Source organism: Dendrobates tinctorius, unplaced genomic scaffold (genome assembly GCF_039654945.1).
Source record: "Dendrobates tinctorius isolate UK_male_01 unplaced genomic scaffold, ASM3965494v1 ptg000180l, whole genome shotgun sequence".
Lineage (NCBI taxonomy): Eukaryota > Metazoa > Chordata > Amphibia > Anura > Dendrobatidae > Dendrobates > Dendrobates tinctorius.
In genome coordinates this window covers 2,161,921-2,182,711 of record NW_027361847.1, presented here as the reverse complement: position 1 = coordinate 2,182,711, position 20,791 = coordinate 2,161,921, and the positions used below count along the sequence as shown (strand labels likewise).

The window sequence follows — 20,791 nt, the reverse complement described above, 5'->3', positions numbered from 1 at the left end:
GCAGCCCGTCCGGCGACTAATTATCCTAGGTGCAGTTCCCTGACTGACCTGAGGGTAAGGGGGGGCGCCGGAGAGCTGCGAGTTCCAAAGTGGAACTGAGAAAGTGGGATATACATAAATCCCAGCAGTTGGTAGAAGATTGATAGCAGTGGTGGGGCACCCAAAATACCCCCCCGCGGCAAATTGTTAGAGCGAGATTAGCTTGCTGGATATTTTTGTCACGTGGTGGGATAACTAAGATAAGCCCCCACTGAGCCTGTGATAGCCGTGTGCCGGCAGTGTGTTGCGTCCCTCCGTCCGCTGATACACCTGTGTCAGTGGTGGGATTATGACATAGTGGTGACAAAGGGTCCGCTGTCCGTTGCGTTTTGGTGGCAGCGGGACCCCCGTTCGTCACGTATTGGGAAACAGCGAGTGGGCTGTTCGCCACACTGATGGATTCAAAACTGTATGACATTGCAAAGGTGAGGAATACAATGAAAATGCATGGTGCCTACAGTGAAACATGGTGGTGGCAGTGTCCTTATGTGGGGCTACATGAGCACTGCTGGTGTCGGGGTCTACATGTTATTGATGGTATCATGAATTCACAAATGTTCTGCTTTATAGTGAAAGAGAAGATGCTGCCATCACTCCGTGCTCTTGGCAGGCCTGCACTTTTCCATCATGACAATGGTTCAAAACACACATGTAAGGCCAATATTGAACTTTTAAAGAGAATCGTAAAAGTGATTCAGTGGCCAAGTGTTTTCTGATTTGAACCCCAAACACCTATGGTGGATTCTGGCGAGACAAGTTGCCATCACTTTTCATCTAGCATCTAGGCGCTAAGAGCGCTCATTATTGAAAAAGAGAAAGAAGATAGATGATGCATTATGTAACCAACTTATGTAACAAGGCCTAGAAGACTTGGTGCTGTCATTAAAAAAAATCATGGAAGACATACAAAATGATAGATGGAGTAGCTTTTGATGTGGGGTATTCTCATTTTTTATCAACTAATTTGTGTAACCCTAAAGATTTGGTAATGAAAGTTATATTAACCTATCTTACATGTTTTGATTACAATAAAAGTTCCATGAAGTGTTGGCAACATTTTAGAAATTGTTCTAGTGTTCAGTAAGGTATTAATAAAAATCTTACCGAACAAAGGGGGTGTACTCATTTATGCTGAGCAATGTTTATTAACATTTATAAAACACAGAACATAATTACAGTTTCATTCCTGCATGCCTTCTCTACTGTTTTACAAGAAATGATTTATGTATGAAAGATTTCCACCATTCTGAACGTGCTTCTATGTGTGACTTCTCTCGTGGCTCACAAGACTTGATTTTTTTGTGAAGCATTTCTCACAGCGTGAACATGAATATGGCTTCTCTCCTGTATGAATTTTCTGATGTCTAGTAAAATTAATTTTATCTGTGAAAGACTTCAAACATAGTGAACATGAATACGGCTTCTCTCCTGTGTGAATTCTATGGTGTATAATAAGACTCCTTTTAACCGTGAAACATTTCCCACATTCTGAACATGAATATGGCTTCTCTCCTGTGTGAGTTCTCTGATGTCTAATAAGACTCCATTTATCTGTGAAACATTTCCCACATTCTGAACATGAATATGGCTTCTCTCCTGTGTGAGTTCTCTGATGTGTAATAAGAATCCTTTTATCTGTGAAAGACTTCCTACATTCTGAACATGAATATGGCTTCTCTCCTGTGTGGATTCTTTGATGTCTAATAAGATTCCCTTTCTCTGTGTAAGACTTCCTACATTCTGAACATGAATATGGCTTCTCTCCTGTGTGCATTCTCTGATGTGTAATAAGATTCCCTTTCTCTGTGTAAGATTTCCTACATTCTGAACATGAATATGGCTTCTCTCCTGTGTGCATTCTCTGATGTGTAATAAGATTCCCTTTATCTGTGAAAGACTTCCTACATTCTGAACATGAATACGGCTTCTCTCCTGTATGAATTTTCTGATGTGTAATAAGATTACATTTCAATGAGAAAGCCTTCCCACATTCCAAACATGAAAATGGTTTTTCTCCTGTGTGAATTCTCTCATGTGTAGAAAGTTCTGATTTATATAAAAAACATTTCCCACATTCTGAACATGAAAATGTTTTTTCTCCTGTGTGAATTATCTCATGTCTAACAAATTTTGATTTATTTGTAAAGCATTTCCCACATTCTGAACAGCAGTATCTCTTTTTTCCTTTGTGTTTTGTTTGTGCTAACAAATCTGAGCTTGTAGTAAGTTGTTTGTCACACTGAAATCTTGTATCCACGTTGTCACCTGGAATTGTGGTAACAATGTGAGATTGCTCAGGAGAGGGTTCCTCATGATTAGGAGGATTAAAAGAAAGTGAAGTGCTGTGAAGGCCAGGAGGTCCATGAAGGGTAATGAGATTTTCTCCATTAGACTGCTTCCTGATATCTTCTTTACAGTTTAGTGATAATCCGTTATTCTCACAAGGATTTCCTATAAGGATGAAAGACAGATTGGATGTGATTTTTCCGACAACACAAAAGGGATTTCTAATTTTTTTTTATGGAGCTCACAATGAAAACCCTCGTAAGTACCGGTAATAAGGAAGACAACTACATGCCATAACATTAACATGACGACGAGTAAAATGAATAACACTTGTAAACTGGTGACATTGGCCCAAGTCAGGGGTGGCAGAGATTACACAGCAATACACAGTTCCTAAAAGAAACCGGTCATCAGGAATTACCCCCTAATGTACCACCAGTGCCATTCACTCTCGTAGCAAGCTTCCTATCATGCCCTTAGTGTAGATAAGTGTCCAAGCAAATAAAAGTGGCCGTACATCCAGGAGCCGTCCAGCTCCAGCCACTGTAATCACGTCCTCAGTTTGCCTAAGGCAGTGTTTCTCAACTCCAGTCCTCCAGACCCACCAACAGGGCGAGTGTTCAGGATTTCCTTAGTATTGCACAGGTCATCATTTCATCACCTGCTCAAGCAATAATTCCATCACCTATGTAATAATAATGAAATCCTGAAAACTTGACCTGTTGGTGGGTCTTGAGGACTGGAGTTGAGAAACACTGGGCCTAAGGGCATGATAGGAAACCTTAGAAGCCTGCAACAGCACTGAAGGCACATTAACCCCTTAAGGACCAAGACACTTTGTACGTTAATGGCCAAACCTCATTTTACAATTCTGACCAGCGTCACTTTAACAGGTAATAACTCTGGAGCCTCCAATTATCCCAGTGATTGTAAGAAGACTGTTTTTAGTGACATATTGTACTTCAAGTCAGTTGTAAATTTTGGTCATTTGCATTTATGGAAATATCAAAAATCTGACAAAAAATTTGAGTATTTTGCAGTTTGCAAAATTTGAATTTCTGTGTCTTTATACCAGATAAGTAATTTATAAATGACATTTACCACTTGTCTACTTTACATCAGCATCATTTTTAACTCCTTTCCGGCATCAGGTGTAATAGTATGCCGATGTCGGACACCCTCCCTTTGATGTTGGCTCCGGTGTTGAACCCTCATCTTTTCCGGCACATGTCAGCTGTTTAAAAACATCAGCTCGGCACACAAAACATAAGCCCTCACCCAACCCGAGATCACGAAAATTGGAGACGCTACGGGTATCTGAAAATGGCACAATTTTATTATTTTGGAATTTTTTTCCTGTTATCTAGTACATAATATGGCAAAACCAACGGTGTCAATCACAACTACAACTTGTCCCACAAAAAACAAGCCCTGACATGACCATTTTGACCAAAAAATAAAAAAGTTATGGCTCTGGGAAGAAGGGGAGCAAAAAAATGAAAAACCAAAAATGCCTCTGGTCATTAAGGGGTTAAAGCATTTTTTTTTGTGAAGAAATTACAAAGCGTAAAATTCTATCAGCAATTTCTCATTTTTACAATAAAATGCACAAAACCAATTTTTGTTAGGGAATACAACAAATTTGAATTGACTTTGAGGGGCCTATGCAACAGAAATTCTCTAAAAGTTACTCAATTTTAAAAACTGCACCCCTCAAGGTGCTCACAGCCACATTCAAGAAGTTTATTAACCCATCACGTACTTCATAGAAATTAAAACAAAAAATTAAAATTTTACTTTTTCCTACAAAAATGTTGTTTAGCCCCAAATTTTGCATTTTCACAAGGATAACAGGAGAAAATGGACCACAATTTGTTGTGTACTTTCTCCTGAGTATGCCAATACCCCATATGTGGGGGAAAACTACAGTTTAGGAGCATGGCAGGGTTCGGAAAGGAAGGAGCGCAATTTGACTTTTGGAGAGCAAAATCAGCAAAAAAAAGAAAGCGGACGCCATGTTGTGTTGGAGAGTCCCTGATGTGCCTAAACAGATGAAACCCCCACAACTGACACAAATTTGGAAACTACACCCATCAAGAAATTTATGTAGAAGTTATGGTGAGCATTTTGAAGCCACAGATGCTTCACAAAATTTTAAGACATTGGACTGTGAAAATTTATAATTTTCACAAAGAAATCATGCAGAGGTGCAGCGAGCAAATTGACTCCACGTGTTTCACAAAATGTTATACCAATGAACGGTGAAGAAAAAAAATTACATTTTTACCACTATAATGTTATTTTAGCCCCAGATTTTACATTTTCACAAGAGAAAATGGGTAAAGATGACCACATCAATTATTACACAATTTTTGCTGAACGTGGCAATACCCCATATGTGTCTGTACAGTACTGCTCAGCTACATGGCGAGGCTCAGGAGGGAAGAAGCGCTATTTGACTCCTGGAGAACAAATTTTCATAGAATAGTTTGCGGACTCCATATACAGAGCCCCTAAGTGGCAGAAGAGCAGAATTCCCCCTCAAGTGACCACATTTTGGTAATTACAGCACTCTGAGAATTTATCTACAGATGTAGTGATGACTTTGACTCCATGTGTGTTTTCTAGAAATGAGCAGCAATGGATGATGCTAAGTGAACATGCAAAAATGCCATTATAGTGCCCGGATATATTGCAGTGCGTGGTATGTTGTAGTGCTTGTACACTGTAGCGCCCAGTACATTGTAGCTCCCCATACATTGTAGCATCCAGTACATTGTAGTGCTCTGTACACTGTAGTGCCCAGTACATTGCAGTGTCCAGTACACTGTAGTGCCCCATACATTGCAGTGTCCAGTACACTGTAGCGCCCCCTACACTGTAGCATCCAGTACATTGTAGTGCTCCGAACAATATGCTCAGTTCGTGCTTCTGGAGACATGTACCCTGTAAATGAAGTGGGGATCCTCGATACATTAATGTTAAATGTATGGACCCCAGTTGCGGTTTAGGAACACTGTGGGGCTCTTGAGGAGGGTGTATTTGGATTTGGGAGCTCATATTTTGGTGGATTTCCTTTGTTGTTAGCCACGTCACTCTTTCAAAGCCTTTGTGCTATCAGTAATGTAGACACCTCCTACATTTCTGTTAACAAATGAGGAACCTTAGTGGGGACTTTTTTCTCTGGGTTGACTAGAAGGTTTTATAGGAGGCATTTTGGGGTAAACAACATTTTGGATCACATTTATCCTGTGCTCCACGCTGAGCACTTACATCAGGGTTTCCATCTAAATCTACAAAATACATGATTCAGACAATATTCCCGAGGGATCCATTCCCTATAATGAGGTAGTAGTTACTCTGGACTCTGTCTGGCCTCTGTTCAGTGGTGTCCTTCTTTTCAGTGCTGCACAAAACTGTGGTCGTTCGCCCTTTTATGCACGCTTAAAAAGACGGTCACTGCCGAACCATAGGACAGAGTGCGTCCACAGTGCCTCCATCTTCCTAATTATAGGGAATCTTCCGCCAGAAGTTCTGTCTAAATCACAAGCTCAGACATTTATATGGCAGCACGGGACTTCTCTGAGAAAAATATTAAAGTAAAAGGATGGAATGTTAAAAAATGTATAATTAGAAAAATTAAATATGTGCTTCCTAAATCATTAAAAAGAGGTGTGAAGGAAGCCCCTTTATTCATCGGTGCACCACCAGACTCTGTACAGGAGCAGTCGCGCCATCACCGGACACTTCTGTAGTGAACAGTGAATAAAGCTTCACTGCACTGGAGACTTCACACCATATCACACACCGGTCATCATTGTCACACGCCAGTCATTATTACAGACTAGATATTATGACATACCTGTGGAAACATCTACCGGAATCTCCTCCTTCCCGTCACTCACACACGGCTGATCCCCCCTCGTCATCGCTTCATCTGTCTCATCCTTCACTTTATTCTTAGCTGGATCTTCCTCCTGATTTATCAGATGTAACAATCAGCACGATACAAGAACCATCAAAATCTGTGACACCTATGACCTCTATCAGAAATGTCCCCCATATACAAATCCGGTACAGGGCTCAGCGCCGTCTACCTGATGATCCTCCGGGATGTTGTGATTCTCCTCTGGACAGTCCTGGGGATACAGAGGACGGGGACATCTCTCTGGTGGATTTCTTTCCACGAGTTCATCTGTAAGAAACACACAGTGATGGAATACAGCGGCATGTTAACCCCTTCACCCCGAAGCCTGTTTTCACCTTCCTGACCAGGCCAATTTTTACAATTCTGACCACTGTCACTTTATGAGGTCATAACTCTAGAACGCTTTTAATTTTAATTTTTATGTCCTTAAATCACAGTCATATCACACAAAATAGTTAATAAATAACATTTCCCACATATCTACTTTGCATCACCACAGTTTAGGAAACTTTTTTTTTTTGTTAGGGCGTTATAAAAGTTGACCAGAGATTTTTCATTTTTACAACAAAATTTGCAAAACCAATTTTTTAGGGACCACATCACATTTGATGTGACTTTGAGGGGCCTATCACACAAAATACCCAAAAATCACCCCACTCTAAAAACTGCAGCCCTGAAGGTGCTCAAAATCACTTTCAAGAAGTTTATTAACTCTTCAGGTTCTTCGCAGGAAGTTTTGGAATGTGGAAAAAAAACATTTACTGTACTGTTTTTTACTTTCACAAGGGTAACAGGAGAAAGTGGACCATACATTTTGTTGTGCAATTTCTCCTGAGCATGCAGATACCCCATATGTGGGGAAATTTACTGTTTGTGCACACGGCAGTGCTCAGAAGGGAAGGAGCGCCATTTCACTTTTTGAATATAAAATTTAATGGCATGATTCGCAGTCGCCATGTCACGTTTGGAGAGCCCCTGATGTGCCTAAACAGTGGAAACCCCCCTCAAGTGACCACATTTTAGAAGTTATAACCCCTTGGGAATTTATCTACAGATATAGCGACAATTTTGACTCCATGGGTGTTTTCCAGAAACAAGCAGCAGTGGATGTTTCTGAGTGAAAATTGCAAATTGTTGTTGTAGTGACCAGTAGAATATGCCCAGCCTGTGCTTCTGGAGACACACACCTGTAAATCAGGTGGGTTCTCATCACTACAGAAATGCCAAACATGTGGGCGCTAAATGTTGTTTAGGCACACTGGGATTCAGAAGGGAGGGGGGCACTCGGATTTGGGAGAATTTGCAGAATTTATTTTGGGGAGAGTGAAGTCATTTCGCTTTTCCAGAGCCTTTGTGCTACCAGTAAGGTGGAAGCCCCTATATTTCCTTTAACTGAGAGACCTGAGTTGAGACTTTCTTTTTCTGTGGATCGAGTAGAAGCTTTTAATGGGAACATTTTACATAACTTTTGGGATTACATTTATCCGGCGCTCTACGCTGAGCACTTACTTTGGGGTTTACATCTAAATATCTGAGTGACGTGACAGATGAAACCCCTGAGGGATCCATTCAATATAATGAGGCAGCAGATTTACTCTGGACTCTGTTCAATGGTGTCCTTTTCAGACGTGCACAAAACTATGGCCTTTTATGCAATCCTAAAAAGACGGACACTGCCGGATTACAGGTCCTATGGCATCCACAGAGCCTCCATCTGCCTCATTATAGGCAATCTTCCGCTGGGGGTTCTGTTTGAATCACATACGTCAGAGATTTACACAGAAACCCGGATGTAAGCGCTCAGTGCAGAGCGCAGGATAAATGTGCGTCGAGCCTTACTGCGATCTTTTGGAGGCAGAATGAAAAAAAATCAACAACATGTGAAGAATTAGTTTTCTTTATTTTTCGTTCCTCTTGCGGTATAAGTGATTAGACGGCTTTATTCTTCGGGTCGGTGCGATTACAGCGATACCAGATTTATATCGGGTTTTATGTTTGGCTGCTGGCACACACTAAAAGACGCTTTTTATTGCAAAAACTAGTTTTTGCATCACCATACTTTGAGAGCTATAATTTTTTCATCTTTCGGCTGACAGAGTCATGTGAGGGCTTGTTTTTTTGTGGGATGAGCTGACTTTTTTTGGTCACCATTTTCGGGCACATGACATTTTTTGATCGCATTCCATTCCAATTTTCGGACAGAATGAACCAAACACCAGCAATTCAGCAATTGCTTTTTGCTTTATTTTTTTTATACCGTTCCGCGTGTGGTAAAATTGGTAAGACAGCTTTATTTTTCGGGTCAGTATGATTACAGCGATACCTCATTTATATAGTTTTTTATGTTCTGGCGCTTTTACATAAAAACTATTTTATAGAAAAAAATTATTTTTACATACCTTTATTCTGAGAGCTATAACTTTTATTTTTCTGATGATGGAGCTGTTCAGTGGCTTGTTTTTTGCGGGATAAGATGACGTTTTCAGCGGTACCATTTTTATTTACATCCGTCTTTTTGATCGCGTTTTATTGCACTTTTTATTTGGCGGTATGATGATAAAGCATTGTTTTTTGCCGTTTTTTAGGTTTTTTTTACAGTGTTTACTGAAGGGGTTAACAAGTAGAATAGTATTATAGAGCGGGTTGTTATGGACGCGGTGCTACCAAATATGTGTACTTTTATTTTTTTTACATTTACATAAATAAGTGTATTTATTGGAAATATACACTGTGTTCCAAATTATTATGCAAAAAATATTTCCTCCTATTTTCTCTAAATTACCTATATGAATTGCAGTCATTGTTATTTTCCAGTCATCTACTATTCTAGTATAATTGCAATGTTTTTGAACAAACTGCCTATGAAAACAGTATATTTTAACAAATAATAAAACACTCAAAATGCAGGTTTCAAATTATTATGCTCAGCAGAGTTTTCCACCTTTTTATTTTGAACCAAAAAATGGTCACTTGTGAAATGATAAGCATTATCAGCTTATTACAGAATGAAATCAAACAGTTTTCAAGTCAAAACTTTCTTCTCGGTGATGTTCCATTTGCACATAGGACCCCTTGTTGGAAAGAAGCTTCTGAACTCTCTCATCCATTGAATTTGTCAGTTTTTGGATGGTTTGTGCTTCAGTTGTTTTGCATGTGGACAGAATACCCTCCCAGAGCTGCTGCTTAGATGTGAACTGCCTCCCGCCATCATAGACGCTCCTTTTGATGATGCTCCAGAGGCTCTCAATGGGGTTGAGGTCAGGGGAAGATGGTGGCCACACCATAAGTTTGTCCTCCCATAGCAGCCAGAGATGCAGATGTGTTATTGGCAGCAGGAGACGGTGCATTATCAGGCATGAAAATGATCTTGAGGCGGAAAGCACGGTTCGTCCTCTTGAACCATGGCAGGAAGTGCTGTTTTAGAAACTCCACATAGATTATGGAGTTCATCTTTACCCCTTCAGGGATGATCCTAAAGGGGCCGACAATCTCTTTCCCCGATTCCAGCCCAAAACATTACTCCACCTCCTCCTTGTTGGCGCTTTAGCTGTGTTTTCATGGGGTGTCCATCAACCAGCCATCCTCCACTCCATCCATCTGGACCATCGAGCGTTGCACGGCACTCATCAGTCTTCATGTATGGTTTGGCCCACTGGAGCCGTTTCTGCTTGTGTGCAGTGGATAGAGGTGGGCGACAGGATGGCTTACGCACAGCTGCAAACCTCTGAAGGACCCTGCATCTTGTTGTTCGGGGGACGTTGGAGGCACCAGCAGCTTCAAAAACTTGTCTGCTGCTATGACAAGGCATTTTTGCAGCTGCTCTTTTAACCTGACGCAATTGCCTGTTGGAAAGAGTCCTCAATGTTTCCTTATCAGCACGCACACGTGTGTGCTGGGAATCAGCGACATACTTGTTGATTGTGCGATGATCACGATGAAGTGTCTTGGCAATGTTGATTGTAGTCATGCCTTGACCTAAATACTCCACAATTTGTTGCTTCTCAGCAGCCGACACATCCTTTTTCTTTCCCATTTTGGCAAAAAATGTAGGCTGCTTAATAATGTGGAACATCCTTCTTAAGTAGTCTTGCCTTTATTTGGACACACCTGCCAAACTAATGTGCACAGGTATCTGCAATTGCTTTCAGTGATATAAAGAGCCCTGACACACATCACCATCAATGAGTTTAAATGACAAAAAAATTCTAACCTTATCAGTCCTAAACTCTTTTTGCATAATAATTTGGAACACAGTTTATATATATTCTTTTTCTTTATTTAGTACATTTTAAAAAATATATCTTTACTCATCACTATATAATGTGTGATTGCTGATCTGACTCTTTGCTTAGTAACAGATCAGCGATCTGACAGGCAGTGAAGGAGGCGGCTCAGGTCCTGCTCTCGGAAGACATTTCCCTGCCGGACCCAGAAGGACCCCACGGCCATCTTGGTGCCGGGGTCTCCATGGAGACCATCAGAACATGTCCTGAGGGAAGCATGCAGGGAACTGATTCCCAGCGCGATGCTTCTCTATGCCGCGGTCACTACTGACAGCGGCATCAGAGGGGTTGAATGCCCGTGACTGGTGCTAGCCCCGATCGTGGGCATTGCTGCGGGGTGTCAGCTGTCACATACAGCTGACACCCGCACCCGATCACCGTGGGGCTCAGCGTGAGGTCGCGCGATTAATGCGCCATACTAGCACTGCTGTTAGCGGGAACGCACCTCCCGCAGAGGAGCACTAATAGGGCGCATTTCGGGAAGGGGTTAAAGTTTGGACACCCCTGGACAAAATTACTAGTATTGTGAACAGTTAAGCAAGTTGAAGATGAAATTAGTATTTTAAGCAAAAAAAAAGAAATTGTGCCAATGCAAAAGTTTTGGCACCCTGCATAGTTAGTAACAAGTAGAGCCCCCTTTTACAAGTATCACAGCTTGTAAATGGTTTTTGTAGCCAGACGAGAGTCTCAATTCTTGTTTGAGGGATTTTCCTCCATTCTTCCTCGGAGAATTCCTTCAGTTCTGTGAGATTCCTGGGGCGTCTTCCATCCTCTGCTATATTGAGGTCTCGCCACAGATTTTCAATGATGGTCAGATCAGGGACTGTGAGGGCCATTGTAAAACCTTCAGCTTGCGCCTTTTGAGGTTGTCTATTGTGGATTGTGACGTGTGTTTAGGACCATCATCCATTTGTAGAACCCATCCTCTTCCTCTTTTCACCTTCAGCTTTTTTTTTACAGATGGTGTTATGTTTGCATCAAGAATTTGTTGAAATTTTATTGAGTCCATTCTTCCCTCTACCTGTGAAATGTTCCCTGTGCGATTGGCTGAAGCACATTCCCAAAGCATGATTGATCCACCCCCATGCTTAATGGTTGGCAAGATGTTCTTTTCCTGGAATTCTGTGCCTTTTTTCTCCACACATACCTTTGATCATTGTGGCCACAGAGTTCTATTTTATCCTCATCGGTCCACAGGACTTGTTTCCAAAATGCATCAGGCTTGTTTAGATGTTCTTTTGCATACTTCTGATGCTGAATTTTATGTTGAGGGCGCAGGAGAGGTTTTCTTCTAATGACAGGTGTCTCTGAACAGTAGAACAAAGTACCACAACTCTAGTCTGCTAAATCTTTCTGAAGGTCTTTTACAGTCAAGAGGGGGGTTCTGATTTGCCTCTCAAGCAATTCTACAAGCAGCTTTCACTGAGACGTTGCTTGGTCTTCCACACCTTATCTTGACCTCAATTGCTCCTGTTAACTGATATTTCTTAATTACATTTCTGAGGAAAGGGCAACTTGAAAACGCTTTGCTATCTTCTTATAGCCTTGTCCTGCTTTGTGGCCTCCACCATTTTCAGAGTGCTAGGCAGCTGCTTAGAAGAAGCCATTGCTGATGTTTTTTGCCACAAGGTTATAGGAGGCAAGGTATTTATAAAGTATGACTGGGCCTTTCCTAACGATGATAGCGAGGAAGCCCTAAAAGTAACAGGCTAATAAAGGTCTGAAACCTTTGTCAAAGTAATCTGAGTACACAAAATTCCGAGGGTGTCCAAACTTTTGAATTGTCCTATTTTCCTTTCTGTAATTTATTAAATTAAAAAAAATGATTAAAAATATATATATTTTTTTACCTAAAATACAAAAAAAGTGTCATTTTTAACTTTAGGCATGTTAGAGATCATTTCATTTTCAACTTCCTTAACTGTTCACAATAACAGTAATTTTGACCAGGGGTGCCCAAACTTTTATATACCACTATAGATTGTGTCATGTGAAAAGATGATGGGAGTAGTAGGTGACCACAGAACAGACATGACAGTCTCCCCTCCTCACCCTGCTGATCGGCCCATATTGCGGTCGCCTCTTGTGCTCCATGTATAACCGCAACCTTAATATCAATCAGATCTTCACCCTAAAAAGAAAAATGTAAGATGAGCTCCGGTCCCATCACTTCATGGTCAGATGTTGTGGGGGCTTCAGTGTCATCTACCTGATGATCCTCCGGGATGCTGTGATTCTCCTCTGGACAGTCCTGGGGATACAGAGGACGGGGACATCTCTCTGGTGGATTTCTCCTCCTGGATCCATCTGTAGAGACACACAGACTGAATACATGACCTGCTGTGTATCTGTCTATATATGAGACACGTCTCTCAGAACCGGTAATTCTAGGTTTATGTATCGGGGACTAAATTACATTGTTGTGGTCCTCACCACCGGTACCGAGGCCCCAGCACATTGTAAGCCCAAAGTATGAAGTGATAATCAGTGAGGCCAAAGCCTAATGCTCTCTGCTCTGCACCCAGAGGATGAGGACCCTGAGGAGAGGGACAGAGAAGATCCTCAGTCAGATGGAGGAGCCGCACTAAGAAACACAACTTCTCCAAGTTTCCCTCCACCAGAGATGGAACCACAGAGGAGCTGGAGAAAGCTTCACATTTCTATCCAGCGGTTTCTTCTCTCCTAATTCACCGTTATCGAGATTGGGGGAAGGATGGTTACCATTACCAGTGATTGCTTTTTGAGACTGTCAGTAACTAGGGGTGTGCCCCAAGTTGTCAAGGATTTATTTTATGCCACTAATTGTCACAACCTTATTTATTATTGATCGTGGGTCATATAAGCCCCTACAACTTTTGTTTCCACCTTCAGTCCCAGTTTTGGAACTTGCAGCTCTCTGGCGCCCCCCTTGCCCTTAGGTCAGTCTGGGAATTGCATCCAGGATAAATAGTCAGAAAGGCTGCCTTGCCGTCTACTGGTTATTGGGTACTCTGCAGTGAGGGTGGTATGTATATTCCCAGGCTCAGGCAGGAAATACACACATAAACCTCCTCTCCGTCACTGCCAGGGTCTCCCAAATACCCCAGAACACTTTGCTGCCACCAGCTCCTCGTTTGGCAATTAAAATCACTATCGGGTCAGGAGCCAACCCACACGGTATCGTAATTAGCGCGGTCGTGGCGGTACGTTTTATAGAGCAAGGAAAAACAAAACTAGTAAATTTATATATTACTCCAGAAAATATAGGCTGTGTTTACAAAAATATAAAAAGATGTTACAAAAGAGACAAGATTCAGTATATACAGACAATTACAAAGTAATATGGATTAAAATATTTAACTTACACATCTCAGTCACTGGCACGCCATGTGGAGCTGGGGTAGGGGAGTTCCACAGGACAAAGATTCAGTCCACAGCACGGATGGTAGATCACTGTCTCCCAAGGTCTGAATAACAGCCTGATGGAGCCTTCTAGCCTTATGCTTTTCTTTGCTGACCTCACTGGGGCAGAGCTAGGGAGTGTACTCCCCTTTTTAAAGTTACTAGAAACTTATAAGTGCTGTGAGGTAGAGCTGTCATTCACATAGGGGATCACTCGCTTGCAGCCACAAAACCAGATCCGGCACGGGTTTTTCATAAACAATCATAGTCCCTTCGGTTTATTCAGCATCATAAACCATCAAAGCAACAGGAAACAGTATATAGTCAGCATAGCGTCCATTACAGAGTTCAGCTCTGTTATCCGGTAGTCATACAAGTTATGCACTGTTCAATGCGCAGGCTTTCCAGCCACCAAGTTATCTCACCCTGTCAGGGTTTTCTCATGCTGCTTCACCATGCTGCACGCGTTCATTCCCTCCAGGGAACTAACAGGCACACGTCGCCATTACTCACAGCCACTTCACAGGCTGTTAGCCAGGAAGCCCCATCTCAGCGGGACCTTCCACACTGGACCAACCGGGACCCAGCATTCACTCATGTGACCTACCCTGGCCACCTTATATGGTCCGTAGCCACGCTCACCGGGTCACATAGCTATGACCTCATCACAGGTCCTTCACACACTCACATTGTCTTTTATTACAGGCGTTTCCAGACACACCCCTGGGTGGATTTGTAGGTAGCTAGACCAGCCCATCTCTCCAGCTACCTGAAGGCTTCTCCCTAACACACTGACACGAAAGATCAGCTCTGCCGAACAGCACATAACCAAGCCTTCATCTCAAGGCCACCCACCTTTAGATACATTACGATCATTCAGCATCCTACTCCTATCAGGACACTGGAAAAGCTTATATGCCTGTCTTGGGATACCCACACAGCGCCCCCTAGCGGACACAGTGTTCACTACACCACATACCTCCCCCCTTTGTTCAAACCTGTGGGGTTGAACACACAGCATAACCCCAGGCTCTTGAGACCAGGCACTCATTACTCTTTGCCCCACAGGTCGAGAGAACCGTCTCAGTCTGTCATACGGCCTCATCTGTACGTTAGGCCTCCCCCACCCCCAGCAGTCAGAAAATCGGTCATTGTCTTTAACCCTCCAGTCATGGTCTGTCTGCATCATCAGACACTGTTTAGTCACCACACTCTGTTATGAATGGGTCACCGAGGAGAAAAAAACAAAACAAGCTAAGTCACAGAAAACCAGAGAGGTTGGTAACTATGCAGATTGCAGATCCCTGATCCTAACCACACAACTAGCAGCAGCCGTGGAGCGTACCTACGATGGTCCTAGACGCTTCGTCACAGCCAGAGGACTAAATAAGCCTGAAGCAAAAAAAGGGGAAATGTTATGAATGAGTCACCGAGGAGGAACAACAAAAAGCTAAGTCCCAGAAAACCAGAGAGGTTGGTAACTATGCAGATTGCAGATCCCTGGTCTTAACCACACAACTAACAGTAGCAGTGAAGCGTTCCTATGTTGTTCCTAGACACCTCATCACTGCCGGAGGACTACAAAAACCTAAAGCAAGAAAAGGGAAAACTAACTGCCCCAGAGCAGACCCCAAAGGAAAAGACAGCCCCCACACATGTATTGACGGTGAAGCAAGATGAAAACACAAACACAGGCTGAGCAAACGATGGGGCCCAAACTAACTATAAAGGATAGGAAAGGAAAGACACTGTCTGCAATCTGCCAAAAACCTACAAAAATAATGTCCAACACATCTGATAACAAAATTAACCCTGAAGTCACTAGAATTCTCCCACTATATCAGCACTCTGAAATATTCTGAGACAGAGCAAAAAGAGGCCAATCTAATAAGGGAAAAAAAGCAAATTGGCAAATACAGATAAATAGGAGTGGAAGTTCAGCATGGCCCCAGCAGGGGCAAGCCGACCACAGAAGAAATTGAATTGACCAACAAGCGTAAGTGTGAACATTAGCAAAAAACAAACTTAACTTAAGAAGACTGGAAGAGAGCTGAAGTCCAAGACCTGAGAAGCAGACTGAATCACCAACGTCAGGATAGGGCGTCGGCTGTCTTATATCCAGTCTGATACTCTAGAGATCCAATCATTATCCTTCTCATCAGGTGGCAGGTCACTACCACTTAAACCAACCTCACTACCTCCTGTCACCACCAGAGGGAGAACGGAAGGAGAACTCTCAACTGGTGGAGCAGAAAATGAGCTCGTAACAGGGAAAACTAACTGCCCCAGAGCAGACCCCAAAGGAAAGACAGCCTCCACACATGTATTGACGGTGAAACAAGATGAAAGCACAAACACAGGCAGGAAAATAGGCTGAGAAAACGATGGGGCCCAAACTAACTATAAAGGATAGGAAAGGAAAGACACTGTCTGCAATCTGCCAAAAACCTACAAAAATAATGTCCAACACATCTGATAACAAAATTAACCCTGAAGTCACTAGAATTCTCCCACTATATCAGCACTCTGAAATATTCTGAGACAGAGCAAAAAGAGGCCAATCTAATAAGGGACAAAAAGCAAATTGGCAAATACAGATAAATAAGAGTGGAAATTTAGCGCAGCCCCAGCCGGGGCTGGCTGACCACACAAAAAACTGAATAGACCAACAAAATCAAGTGTGAACATTAGCAGAAAAACTTAGCTTCAGATGACTGGAACAGAGCTGAAAACCAAGACCTGACAAGCCAGAAGGAATCACCAGCACCAGACTAGGGCGTCGGCTGTCTTAAATCCAGTCTGAGATTCCTGAGGTCCAATCGTCATCCTCATTATCAGTTGGCAGATTTCTACTGATTAAATCAGCCTCAATACCTCCAGTTACCACCAGAGGGAGCCTGGAAGGAGAACTCACAACTGGTGGACCGAAAAATGAACTCACAACAACACTCCTTTCTCTCACTGACCGGCTCTCCCGGTTGGTGCGGTCATAAGTCTTAATCGCGCCTACTGTCTGGCCTGAGTCTGACCCATTCAGTGTCTCACAGGAACTAAGGTCTCTCAGCCTCATACGGCCCGTCAAACTGCCACTTGCTGGCATTCTTCGGCCACCTGCCATGCCACTACTTGGAGGAACCCTTCGGGTCCTTACATCTTGGGTTGAAGGCGGCCGCCACCTGGTGTTCTGTACCTCTTTATTGATTCGCCGACGGTTCAGCCTCAACTGCTCAATCTCTTGCAGGTACCCCACTCGATACTCCAAGAGCATCTGAAAGTTTCTCAGGCTTTCCACGGAGCCAACTACCATGATGGGCACCATGGCCTCTTTACTGGATACCTGGTCTTCATCATCAGGAGGGATCCTCACCCTCACCTCATCAGAGATATTTACAAGGTCTTGCATCACCTTCCCGAGTCTTCCGATGATTCTCCCAATCAGACCCTTGGGTACCGGAACTACATCTTTCCGCAAACCCAGCCGATCCATAGCCTCCCTTGCTAACTCTAGGCATCGAGCAGCCTTCATATTACTCCGCCTGACCAGCTGTTTGGCGTGGAGACATTGCAAATGCATCTCTTTCAGTACAGCTACCCGGTTTGCAGTATCTTCTCTGGCTGATATCACCAACTGCCGAGTCTCAGGTGCCCAGTGCACCTTACATGCCTTGACCTCCTCTTTGAAAGCCTCATGTACACCTTACTCCGCACAGGCTTCTTGCATGTCTTCGGGTACCTCGATCACAGATTTGAAGGTCGTGGTCTTGCTCTCTTCCTGGACAGAAGACTCTGGCTTTACCACGGACACTTCCCTCACTACAGTTGACCCGACGGGGTGACTGCCTTCTTCCTTTCGTTGCTCACCAACTTCACAAGATTTTATCTCTTCATGACACTTTGCCAAGATGGATACAGGCAGTTCCGTCTTATCACTCGCTCTCACCCGCGGTAAGTCTTCGTCCAACTTCCTCTCCTGCCGAAGACCTTTTACTACTCTGAGTTCTTCCATCTCTTCCCTAAGGGTGACGAAAGCACAACCTGTGCCACCATCCTACCACTGACACGGGTATGTCAGCGGACGGAGGGATGCGACGCACTGCTATCAAAGGCACAGTGGGGGCTTATCTTAATTATCCCGCCACTGGTACCATGTGACAAAAATAAACAGCAAGCTAATCTTGCTCTAACAATTTATCGCAGGGGGTATTTTGGATGTCCCACCACTGCTATCAACCTTCAAAGAACTGCGGGGATATATGGATGTCCCACCTTCTCAGTTCCACTTTGGAACTCGCAGCTCTCTGGCGCCCCGCTTACCCTCAGGTCAGTCAGGGAACTGCACCTAGGATAATTAGTCGCCGGATGGGTTGCTTGCTGTGCACGGGCAATTAGACTACTGCAGTAAGGGAATTATCACTGCTTTGGCCACAGCCACTCATTCAGCATGTAAGACCCTTCCGTACTGCTAACTAGCCCAACCAACCGAACACACTATGCTGCCACCAGCCACGATTCACTTAATCAACGAATTAATTAAGAGGGTCTGTAGCAAACCCCCAAATTAGTAGCGATTATCTAAAAATGGCGCCTTAGAGCATGGAGACAAACTGATAAATTTATAATTTATTCCCATAAGGTGGGCAGTGATTACATAGATAAAAGTTGTTACAAAGTTGAGACATTAAATATGTACAAGGCAAATATAAAAATAACAGGGGTGAAAGCAGAAAGTACACTTACATGTGCTTAGTTGGTATTAGGCAAACCATGTGTGGCAAGGGGGATGGGCCGCTTAGCCAGACGTCCCCGAACATCTGCAGGTCTTTTCAGCATCAAAACTCCAGCTTCAACTGAAGAATTGTAAGGGAGGGGTACAGTTGTGGCCAAAAGTATTGACACCCCTGCAATTATGTCAGATAATACTCAATTTCTTCCTGAAAATGATTGCAAACACAAATTCTTTGCTATTATTATCTTCATTTAATTTGTCTTAAAAGGAAAAACACAAAAGAGAAGGAAGCAAAAAGCAAAACATTGATCATTTCACACAAAACTCCAAAAATGGGCCAGACAAAAGTATTGGCACCCTCAGCCTAATACTTGGTTGCACAACCTTTAGCCAAAATAACTGCGACCAACCGCTTCCGGTAACCATCAATGAGTTTCTTACAAAGCTCTGCTGGAATTTTAGATCATTCTTCTTTGGCAAACTGCTCCAGGTCCCTGATATTTGAAGGGTGCCTTCTCCAAACTGCCATTTTTAGATCTCTCCACAGGTGTTCTATGGGATTCAGGTCTGGACTCATTGCTGGCCACCTTAGAAGTCTCCAGTGCTTTCTCTCAAACCATTTTCTAGTGCTTTTTGAAGTGTGTTTTGGGTCATTGTCCTGCTGGAAGACCCATGACCTCTGAGGGAGACCCAGCTTTCTCACACTGGGCCCTACATTATGCTGCAAAATTTGTTGGTAGTCTTCTGACTTCATAATGCCATGCACACGGTCAAGCAGTCCAGTGCCAGAGGCAGCAAAGCAACCCCAAAACATCATGTTTGACTGTAGGGACCGTGTTCTTTTCTTTGAATGCCTCTTTTTTTCTCCTGTAAACTCTATGTTGATGCCTTTGCCCAAAAAGCTCTACTTTTGTCTCATCTGACCAGAGAACATTCTTCCAAAACATTTTAGGCTTTTCCAGGTAAGTTTTGGCAAACTCCAGCCGGGCTTTTTTTATGTCTCGGGGTAAGAAATGGGGTCTTCCTGGGTCTCCTACCATACAGTCCCTTTTCATTCAGACGCCGACGAATAGTACGGGTTGACACTGTTGTACCCTCGGACTGCAGGGCAGCTTGAACTTGTTTGGATGTTAGTCGAGGTTGTTTATCCAACATCCGCACAATCTTGCGTTGAAATCTCTTGTCAATTTTTCTTTTCCGTCCACATCTAGGGAGGATAGCCACAGTGCCATGGGCTTTAAACTTCTTGATGACACTGCGCACGGTAGACACAGGAACATTCAGGTCTTTGGAGATGGACTTGTAGCCTTGAGATTGCTCATGCTTCCTCACAATTTGGTTTCTCAAGTCCTCATACAGTTCTTTGGTCTTTTCTTTTCTCCATGCTCAATGTGGTACACACAAGGACACAGGACAGAGGTTGAGTCAACTTTAATCCATGCCAACTGGCTGCAAGTGTGATTTAGCTATTGCCAACACCTGTTAGGTGCCACAGGTAAGTTACAGGTGCCGGTAATTACACAAATTAGAGAAGCATCACATGATTTTTCAAACAGTGCCAATACTTTTGTCCACCCTCTTTTTTATGTTTGCTGTGGAATTATATCCAATTTGGCTTTAGGACAATTCTTTTTGTGTTTTTTCATTTAAGACAAATTAAATGAAGATAATAATATCAAAGAATTTGTGTTTGCAATCATTTTCAGGAAGAAACTGAGTACTATCTGACAGAATTGCAGGGGTGTCAATACTTTTGGCCACAACTGTATCTTATAGCCTAGGGTCAGTTACATCACGAAAGGGGCAGGCTGGAGAAGTTCATCCCTTCTCCAAGTTGCAATTTCACTGTAAAACTTATAATAACTATATCTTAAAAAGGGAAGCTCGTATAAACACACCGACGGTCTCATTTTTCTCAATTTATCGAACCCAATAAGACAACACCAAGCATGCCCAAATTAAGACACTTCATTTGGGAGCAATCCATATCTCAGTTTCTGGAGGGGTTAGAACCATGAAAATTAGGGGTTAGAAAGCTGGTTTCATTGCCAACGCAGAGATGTGATTATTATATCTCTGCGGTGTATGGTTTTTGCGATATGACTTGTTTTAATACTTCCCATAGATGAATTCAAGCCCCTGGTTTTA

General features: G+C 42.9%; 1 pseudogene; it reads right to left on the bottom strand.

The window, feature by feature from the left end:
• Window positions 1-1,156: 1,156 nt before the first annotated feature.
• LOC141054891 (uncharacterized) overlaps window positions 1,157-20,791 on the bottom strand; it is a 63,847-nt pseudogene continuing 44,212 nt past the window's right edge.